The 9,668-nt window shown below is 38.8% G+C and overlaps 1 pseudogene; it reads right to left on the bottom strand.

Moving 5' to 3' along the window:
* Positions 1 to 306: 306 nt before the first annotated feature.
* Positions 307 to 3,372, bottom strand: LOC123827764 (annotated as a pseudogene).
* Positions 3,373 to 9,668: the final 6,296 nt, after the last annotated feature.

Below are 9,668 nucleotides of genomic sequence, written 5' to 3'. Positions count from 1 at the left end.
TCTGTGATTAGTAGCTATGTAACCATAAGTACATTGTTCAATCTCTCTCAAACTCCGTTTCTTCATCTTTAAAATGGAGATGATAAAAAATAGCAACTTTCGTATTGGGTTGTTGTGAACATCAAATAAGATAACATGTATGAAGACACTTAGCACAGCACCTTGGCATATAGCGCTCCCAAAAAACATGAACTATTATTATCACTCTTGTTGTTATTATTACTAAGAAGTTATGGTCATGATTGTTGTCAGATGTTTTTCCTTTTCTGTTTCTTTTCTTTTACAGAAAAACACTCTCAATAAATTTTATGTTGAACTGATGGAGCTTCAGGACCTCTTTTCACCCCCTGTAAAAGTGCTCACATCATACGCCCACACTGTCTATCCCTGCTCCCAGTGACCTGGTCTGGGGTCCAGTGAGGGGGTGAAGTGAGGGAGATGGGAATAGAACCGGCAAGCATTGACTCGAGGGTCATCCTCAAGTTTGAGCTCAAGTTTCTTCTCCAACTGCAGCATTATGTGAATCACCCCCAAAATGACATTTCAGTACTATGAAAAAGTAACCTCCCACAAATCTGAAATATAAGGTTTGGGTGAGTCTTGTACCCCTTCTCGCCAAGCATGGTATCTAGAGTACCAAATTAGCCATGAGTTTAATTCATAACCAACAACTCTGAATCCTTCCTCTTCACAGCTATCACAATCCGTTTGTCATCACCTCAAATGTCCACCAGAGGTCCTCTTCTGCTTTGCAGCATTGTCACATTTTCGATTTGCTTTGCAGTTGCATGTAATAAAAGGCAAATTTTTCAGAGGGCTGATGTTATAAATGCAGTGGCCACAGGCATACACACAGGCACTAGTGTCCCAGCAACAACCCCAGGAAATAAGAAGCCCCAAAAGCTTTTCTTTAAACTGTTGGCTTCAAGACATGTAGGTAGTACTATCCTGACTGACTTTCTTTAAGGTGTTTCTGGAAGTGTACCTCCTCCTCTGTTGTCATATTTTCCTTATCAATGACTTGGTGTTCTAACTAACATTAGCAGAATGGTTGCCTGACCTTGGCTTTATCCAGAAAACAAGACCAGAGATCAAGAAGATTCACCAAATAAAATTATGGTACAGACCAGCATTTTCAAGAGTATTTTCCCTAGAATATTGGCACTGCAAGATGCTCTGCCAGCAAAGGTTCTGCAGTCAACTGATACTGGGAAGCCATAGCCATGGCTTGCAAATTCATAATCTTGTATTAGCACTGCCTATACTCTGCGAAGTCCTGTAGTTAAAAAAAAAAACAAAACAACACAGTATTTTTATTTTGTTGAACCCTTGCTCCCCAAATTTACATGATAATGCAGCCTCTCCTTTCTAATGTGTGTGTATGTGACACCTCAAAATTTTAATAGAGTATTCTACAAAACATATTTTGTGAAACATAGATCTAATCTAACCTTTTCAGTTTAAAAATGGGAGGCCCAATTGGGAAGAGGACTTTCCCAAGACTACATAGTAATAGTGGGTACATAGACCTTGATTCCAGGTCTTCATATCCTTGTGACTTTTCTTTTAGGAAAGTCTCTCTGCATGTAAACATCTTTGTGCACAAATACATTTTTGTGGGCTGTATATTAGTAAGAGTGTGATACATTTGAAAGTTCAAAGACAAGGACATTTTATAATTTCCAGAGGTTTTATATTGTGAAACCTACAGTTTTATGAGCCCTCAACCTCTCCTAGACTGAGGGTTTCTATTCATAGCTAATAGGCAGGGACCATGACCACAATTAATGGGACATTATCTGTTGCAGTGATAAAAGTTGAACACCAGAGGGCGCTCGTTCCTCAGTATATCAATTAAAATTTAAGAAGCAGGAAGGGACAGAAGCAGCACCTTTCAGAAGACTGAATCATTGGGTCCTAACTCAGTTCCATTTTTAATTTTTTGAGGTAACTCCACTTCTGAAAATGTATCTAAAGGAAACCAAAACACTAATTCTAAAGAACATATGCACTCCTGTGTTTATTGCAGCATTATTTACAATAGCCAAGGTTTGGAAGCAGCCTAAGTGCCCATCAGTAGATGAATGGATAAAAAAAACTATGGTACACTTGCACAATGGCCATAAAAAGAAGAAGCTCCTACCCTTTGCAACATCATTTATGGATCTGGACAGTGTTATACTGAGTGAATAAGCCAGTCAGAGAAAGACAAGTGCAGTATGATTTCACTTATATGTGGAATCTAATGAACAAAATAAGCTAACAAAATATAAACAGACTCATAGATAGAGAGAACAAACAGACAGCTGTCAGGTGGGAGGGGCCTTGGGGACTGGGTGGAAAAGGTGAAGGGGTTAAGAAAAAACTCATAGACAGCAGTATGATAATTACGAAAGGAAAAAGGGGGATAAATGGTGATGGAAGGAGACTTGACTTGGAGTGGTGAATAGGCAATACAATGTACAGATGATGTGTTATAGAATTATACACCCAAAACCTCTATAATTTTATTAACCAAAGTCAGTCCAATAAACTCAATAAAAAAATAAACATAACCCTGGCTGGTATGGCTCAGTTGACTGAGTGCCAGACTGCAAAGGGTCGCTGGTTCGATTCCCAGTCAGGACACATGCCTGGATTGCAGGCCAGGTCCCTGGTGGGGGGAGAGCAAGAGGCAACCACACATTGCTGTTTCTCTCCCTCTCTTTCTCCTTCCCTTCCCCTCTCTCTAAAAATAAATAAAATCTTTTTAAAAAATCAAATAAAATTTAAAAAATAAACATAAAGAAGAGTGAGAAAAACAAAAGACACTGTTACTGTGAAGGCAATGATAATGGTATTATAAGCATGGAAGACAAATTAGAAAAAAAAGGAGGCCAAATAGAACTATGTCACGTGTAAAATCTCTGTTTTATAATCAACAAAAGTAAGATAAAAAAAGTAATGTGAAAAAAGTGTGTTTGTGTGTATATACACATACATACATACATATATCCTGTACAAATCTATGAGACCACCAAATTGCCAAGAACCAAAGTATATCAAGTTCATATTAGATAAAATAATATACAAATGATAACTGCTAATATTTATTGAGCACCTTCTATGTGTTTGGTATCTTATGTGCACTACCTCATTAATACTTAAGCCTATGAGGTAGGTATGATTAGAGTACAGTCCTCATTTTACACATGAGAAAGCTAAGGCTTAAAATCTTAAGTAATTGGCCCAAGTTCACACTACTAAGTAAAACAGACAGTTGAAACCCTTAAGTGTCTCCCTCCAGAGCACTCAACTACTCCTTGCTTCATTCCCATGGCTTATAAGGCCCAGTGAAGCCTAGGTCCTACTTACCTCTCCAGTCTTCCTCATTGCAATTTGTATCCGATAGAATGGAAGTACTTTCAGTTCCTTGAACAGTCTGTGTTCCCTGCATAGGATCTTCTTCCCTCCATCTTTACCTGTCAGTTAATTGTACTCATTCTAATCTCAGCTTAGATATAACTTCCTCCAGAAGCTTCCTCTCCTTTCCAAGTCTGGGTAGATTACCTGCTTCTGTGCTTCTATAGCTCCCCATCATTTCAGCACACTGCATGGCAAGTGCCCATTTCCTGATCTGTGCCCTTTGTTACATTGAAAATTTGGGGAGAGCAGAGAATAAGTGTGTCTTGCCTCCAGTGCATTCCTGGACCCAGGCACAATGCTTGGCATATAGTAAGTTCCCTAGACATACAGAAACTCCTCTACTTGAGACATTTCTTAGAGCCACAAACTTATATGGAGGCCAAATGTCATCAACTCTCTGCCACCAGCAGATGATTATTGACTGTCATTTTGGTCTCTGGCATTGGTGTTCATCAGGCCTGTTTGCAGTGATTTTGCTTAGGTTTGAGCAGTTTAAGGAACATTATTAACATATATCTGTTACATATAAAAGCAGTGAGGATGTTGACAGTTCCACTAAGAAGGAACATAGAGTTACAATAGAAATGAAATGAAAATAAATATGTATGAAAATTACCAGTGTTTCACAAAAATATACACAGGTAATTGTAGAGTAGTAAACATTCTAATGGGCAAACACTCAATCATGCAACATGTGAAGAATGCTGTGCATATGAAGTTAAAAAAAATAAAGACCATGCCCTGACCGGTGTGGCTCGGTGGGTGAACATCTTCCCACAAACTGGAAGGTCGCCCAGTTCGATTCCCAGTCAGGGCACATGCCTCAGCTGTTTTCCAGGTTCCCCATTGGGGCGCATGCAAAAGACAGCCGATTCTCCTGCACATCCATGTTTCTTTCCCTCTCTTTCTCCCTCCCATCCCCTCTCTCTAAAAATAAATAAATAAAACATTTTTAAAAAAGAACCATGTATTTTGATTGAGGAAATGAGATCCCTAAGCTAATTCCTAAAGGACCTTATTTGGGAGGTGGATTACAGGGTAGAGTTAGAGGTTTTTGCCCACTTTGCAGACATCTCTTTTCAATCCTTTATAACACACTGCTATCCCGAGCTTCTCTGAAAACTATTATTGTGAATCTTGAATTTAAAGAGGTAATGGTCAAGAGCCAGAATAATCAGTTCTTATAAAGAAGGGTCACATTCTTAAAGAAAAAAAAGCAGGAATTCCTCCCATTGTGCACCCCCCTGGTCTATTTGTACGTAATTTTATAAAATATTATCACCTATATTTGGTAATATAATTATCACTACTTGAGTGACTATTAGAGGCCAGGTACTTCGAAACACTATGCCATTTAATCCTCACAATGTCCCTATGAGACTGATATTACTTATACAATCTACAGGTTAAGAAACAAAGGCTCTGAAAAGTTAAGTATCTTCCCCAACGTCACACAACTGTGAAGTATTTATGTTGGAATTGGAAGTGTCATTCTGTTGGGTCCAACATGCTTATTACTCAACACCAGCGTGTCTTCCCTATTATCTAATTTTACCCTCACAACAATCATGTGAATTAAGGTAAGAAAACAATTTCCCCCATTTCCAGATGAAAACAGTGCAACCCAGAAATGCTCAAGGTCTCACCACTAGGTAGTGATGGAGCTAAAAGTAAACTAAGATCTTGTATCTCTAAGTCCATGTCACCATACCTTCCACATTGATTTCTTTAAGGCTTAATGGTTTGAGTCTCGACAAGTGTTGGACCTTCTTAAAGGCCCAGGTGTATGTGCCTGGGGAAGCGGTAAAGGAAGGGCTTGTTTGCTCTGTGGGATGAGGAAGAGAAAAAGCAGCAGTGGCTGTGCCCTTGGATTTTGTCCCCTAGCTACTAGGCCCTTCCCACTGCTCTGGACTTAGTTAACCTTCCAAATCTGTCCAGTGGAAATTGCTCATTGCTGACCTTTAGTCTTGAAATACAATCCATGGAATGTTATTCAGCCATGATTAAGAAGAAAATCCTGTCATTTGTGACAACAGGGATGGACCTTGAGAGCATTATTTTTTTTTTAATTTAATTTATCAGGGTGACATAGGTTCACAAAATCACTCAAGTTTCAACTATAAAACTCAACAAAACATCATCTGCACACTGCATCGTATGCCCATTGCCCCAAACAAAGTCCCTTTCTTTCCCCATTTCCCCACCTTTGCCCACCTCCTCCTACTCCCACCCCCCTTTTCCTCTATCACCACTCTGTGTCTGTGTCATGTGTTATCTATATCTATATCTATATCTATCTATATTGTTTTTGTTTAATCCCTTCACCTTCTTTATCCAGGTCCACAATCAGTCCTTCCCTCTGACAGTTGTCAGTCTGTTCCATGTATCCATGTCTCTGTTTCTATTTTGTTGATTTTTAAAATTAGAATCCACATATAAGTGAGATCATATCATACTTGTCTTTCATCAACTGGCTTATTTCACCTAACATAATGCTATCACAAAAGGTAAGATTTCCTTCTTTTTTATAGCTGTGTTGTATTCCATTGTACAAATATACCACCACTTTAAAAACAATTGTTCAGTTACACTTGTCCCAAATTTTCCCCCTGTTGCTCTCCTCTGCCTTGTCCAACTCCTGCTTCCAAAGACAATTCCTATCCCATGGTCCTTGACCCTGATTCGTTTGTACATGTTCCTTGACATGACCCTTCTCCTTCTTTCCCCTGTTATCCCCCTCACCCCTCCCCTCTGGTCACTGTCAGGTGTTTTTTTTTTTATTTCCATGTCTCTCATTCCATTTTGTTAATTTGTTTGTTTTGTTGATTATGTTCCACTTATAGGTGAGATCATATGGTATTTGTCTTTCACCGCCTGGCTTATTTCACTTAGCATAATGCTCTCCAGTTCCATCCATACTGTCATGAAGGGTAGGAGTTCCTTCTTTTTTACTGATGTGTAGTATTGCATCATGTAAACTTACCACAGTTTTTTGCTCCACTCATTTACTGATGGGCACGTAGGCTTTTTACAGCACTTTGCTATTGTAAATAACGCTGTTATGAACATTGGGATGAACAGGTTTTTTTGGATTGGTGTTTCAGGGCTCTTAGGGTATAATCCCAGCAGCAGAATTGCTGGGTCAAAAGGCAGTTCCATTTTCAGTTTTCTGAGGAAATTCCTTACTGTTTTCCACCAACAGTGGCAAACAGTCTGCATTCCCACCAACAGTGCACTAAGGTTCCCTTTTCTCCGCAACCTCTCCAGCACTTTTTTCTTGATTTGTTAATGATGGCCATTCTGACTGGTGTAAAGTGGTATCTTGTTGTGCTTTTTTAAAACATATATATATATATGTATGTATTTTATCTTACTTTTTAAGTATATTTTATTGATTATGCTATTACAGTTGTCCCAATTTTTCTCCCCTTTACCCCCCCCTTTGCCCTGAACCCTCCACCCATCAGCATTCCACCACCTTAGTTCATGTCCATGGGTTGTACATATAAGTTCTTTGGCTTCTCCATTTCTTATACTATTCTTAACCTCCCCCTATTGTATGCCTACCATTTATGCTTCTTATTCCCCGTACCTTTCCCCCGAATTCTCCCTTCCCCCTACCCGCTGATAACCCTCCATGTGATCTCCATTTCCATGCTTCTGTTCCTATTCTAGTTGTTTGCTTAGTTTTTGTTTTTGATTTTTTTAGGTTCAGTTGTTGATAGTTGTGAGTTTGTTGTTTTTTAACTGTTCATAGTTTTTGGTCTCCTTCTATTTCTCAGATAAATGTTTAACATTTCATATAATAAGGGATTGGTGATGATGAACTCCTTTAATTTGATCTTATCTGGAAAGCACTTTATCTGCCTTTCCATTCTAAATGGCTGCTTTGTGGGATAGGGTATTCTTTGACATAGGTCCTTGCCTTTCAAGACTTGAATGGAATACTTCTTTCCAGCCCCTTCTTGCCTGCAAGGTTTCTTTGGAGAAATCAGCTGATAGTTTTATGTGAACTTCTTTGTAGGTAACTGTTTCCTTTTCTCTTGTTGCTTTTAAGATTCTCTACTTATCTTTAATCTTGGCTAATGTAATTATGATGTACCTTGATGTGTCCCTCCTTGCGTCAACTTTCTTTGGGACTCTCTGGGCTTCCTGAACTTCCTGGAAGTCTATTTCCTTCACCAGACTGGGAAAGTTTAACTTCATTATTTTTTTCAAAGAAGTTTTCAATTTCTTGCTCTTCTTTTCCTTCTGACACCCCTATGATTCGGATTTTGGAGCACTTAAAGTTGTCCCAGAGATACCTAAGCCTCTCCTCATTTTTAAAAAAAAATTTGTTTCTTCATTCTGTTCTGGTTGGGTATTTCTTCCTTTTGCTCCAAATCTTGATTAGAGTCCTGGTTTCCTTCCCTTCACTGTTGGTTCCCTGTATATTTTGCTTTATTTTTCTTTCAGTAGCCTTCATTCTTCCTTCATTTTGTGACCAAGCTCAATCAATTCTGTGAGCATCCTGATTACCAGTGTTTTGAACTCTGCATAGAGTTCAAAATAGGTTGTCTATCTCCTCATTGCTGAGCTCTTTTTCTGGAGTTTTGATCTATTATCTCATTTGGGCCATATTTCTTTGTCACAGCACACCTGTTACATCATAAGGGGATAGAGTCTTAGGTGTTTGCCAGGGTGGGGCAACACTCATTGCTACTTTGTGGCACTGCCTGTGGGGGAGGGGTCAGAGAGGGAACAATGCCACTTGCTAGCTCCCCTCTAGCCCCACTTTCCAATGAACTTTCCTGGGAGGGTGGGAATTTCTCCTGCCTTCACAACCCCCACAGTATTTTACAGCTAGAGGTTTTGAGTCTTTAGTGTCCTGGTCAGCCAACCCTGCCTCACCAACGTGGTCCGCCACTTTGCTGTGGGTCCTCTCTGCCCACCCAGCTGCCCATCTCTGCCCCTTCTACTGGTCTGGATGAATGTTTCTTTAACTCCTTGGTTGTCAGAGTTCCATGCAGTTTGATTTTTTGGCAGTTCTGGTTGTTTATTGTTTTTAAATTGGTTATTATCTTTCCTTTGGTTGTGTGAGGAAGAAAACCGTTTCTACCGACACCTCCGTATTGGCCAGAACACTTCCTTGTGATTTTAATTTGCATCTCTCTGATGAGTAGTGATGTTGAATATCCTTTCATATGCCTATGGGCCCTCTGTGTGTCCTCCTTGGAGAAGTGTCTGTTCAGGTCCTTAGCCCATTTTTTTAATTGGATTGTTTATCTTCCTGGAGTGGAGTTGTGTGAGTTCTTTATATATTTTGGAGATCAAACCCTTGTCCAAGGTATCATTGGCAAATATGTTTTCCCTTGCTGTTGCTTCCCTTTTTATTTTCCTGATGTTTTCTTTAGCCATGCAGAAGCTTTTTAATTTGATGTAGTCCCATTTGTTCATTCTTTCTTTTATATCCCTTGCCTTAGGGGATATATTGGTGAAAATATTGCCATGTAAAATATATGAGATTTTCCTCCCTGTGTTGTCCTCTAGGACTTTTATGGCGTTACTACTTATATTTAAGTCTTTTATACATCTTGAGTTCATTTTTGTGTGTAGTGTAAGTTGGTAGTCGAGTTTCATTTTTTTCATGTAGCTGTCCAGATCTCCCAACACCATTTGTTGAAGAGGCTATTTTTACTCCATTTTATGCTCCTACCCCCTTTGTCAAATATTAATTGACCGTAGAGACTTGAATTTATTTCTCGTCTCTCTGTTCTGTTCCATTGATCTATGTGTTTGTTCTTATGCCAGGAACATACTGTTTTCATTACAGAGGCCTTGTAATACAGTTTGATATCAGGTATTGTGATCCCTCCTACTTTGTTCTTCTTTCTCAAAATTGCTGAGGCTATTTGAGGTCATTTATGGTTTCATATAACTTTTTGAAATATTTGTTCTATATCTGTGAAATGTTATTGGTATTTTGATAGGGATTATGTTGAATCTATAGATTGCTTTTGGTAGTATGGACAGGTTAATGATGTTAACTCTACCATTAACAGAAAGGGAAATTTTGAAAAATTCCATTTACAATTGCCTCAAAAAGAATAAAATACCTAGGAACAAATCTAAGCAAGGATGTAAAAGACCTGTACTTGGAAAATTATGAGACACTGAAGAAAAAAACTGAAGAAGGTACAAATAAGTGGCAGCACATACCATGTTCATGGACAGGAAGAGTTAACATAATTAAACTGTCTATACTTCCCTAAGTAATCTATAGA

Source organism: Phyllostomus hastatus, unplaced genomic scaffold (assembly GCF_019186645.2).
Source record: "Phyllostomus hastatus isolate PE091 unplaced genomic scaffold, TTU_PhHast_1.1 phas_contig_90, whole genome shotgun sequence".
In the NCBI taxonomy this organism is placed as follows: domain Eukaryota; kingdom Metazoa; phylum Chordata; class Mammalia; order Chiroptera; family Phyllostomidae; genus Phyllostomus; species Phyllostomus hastatus.
Note: the sequence above shows the minus strand (reverse complement) of the source record. Positions and strands in the feature narration are given on the sequence as shown.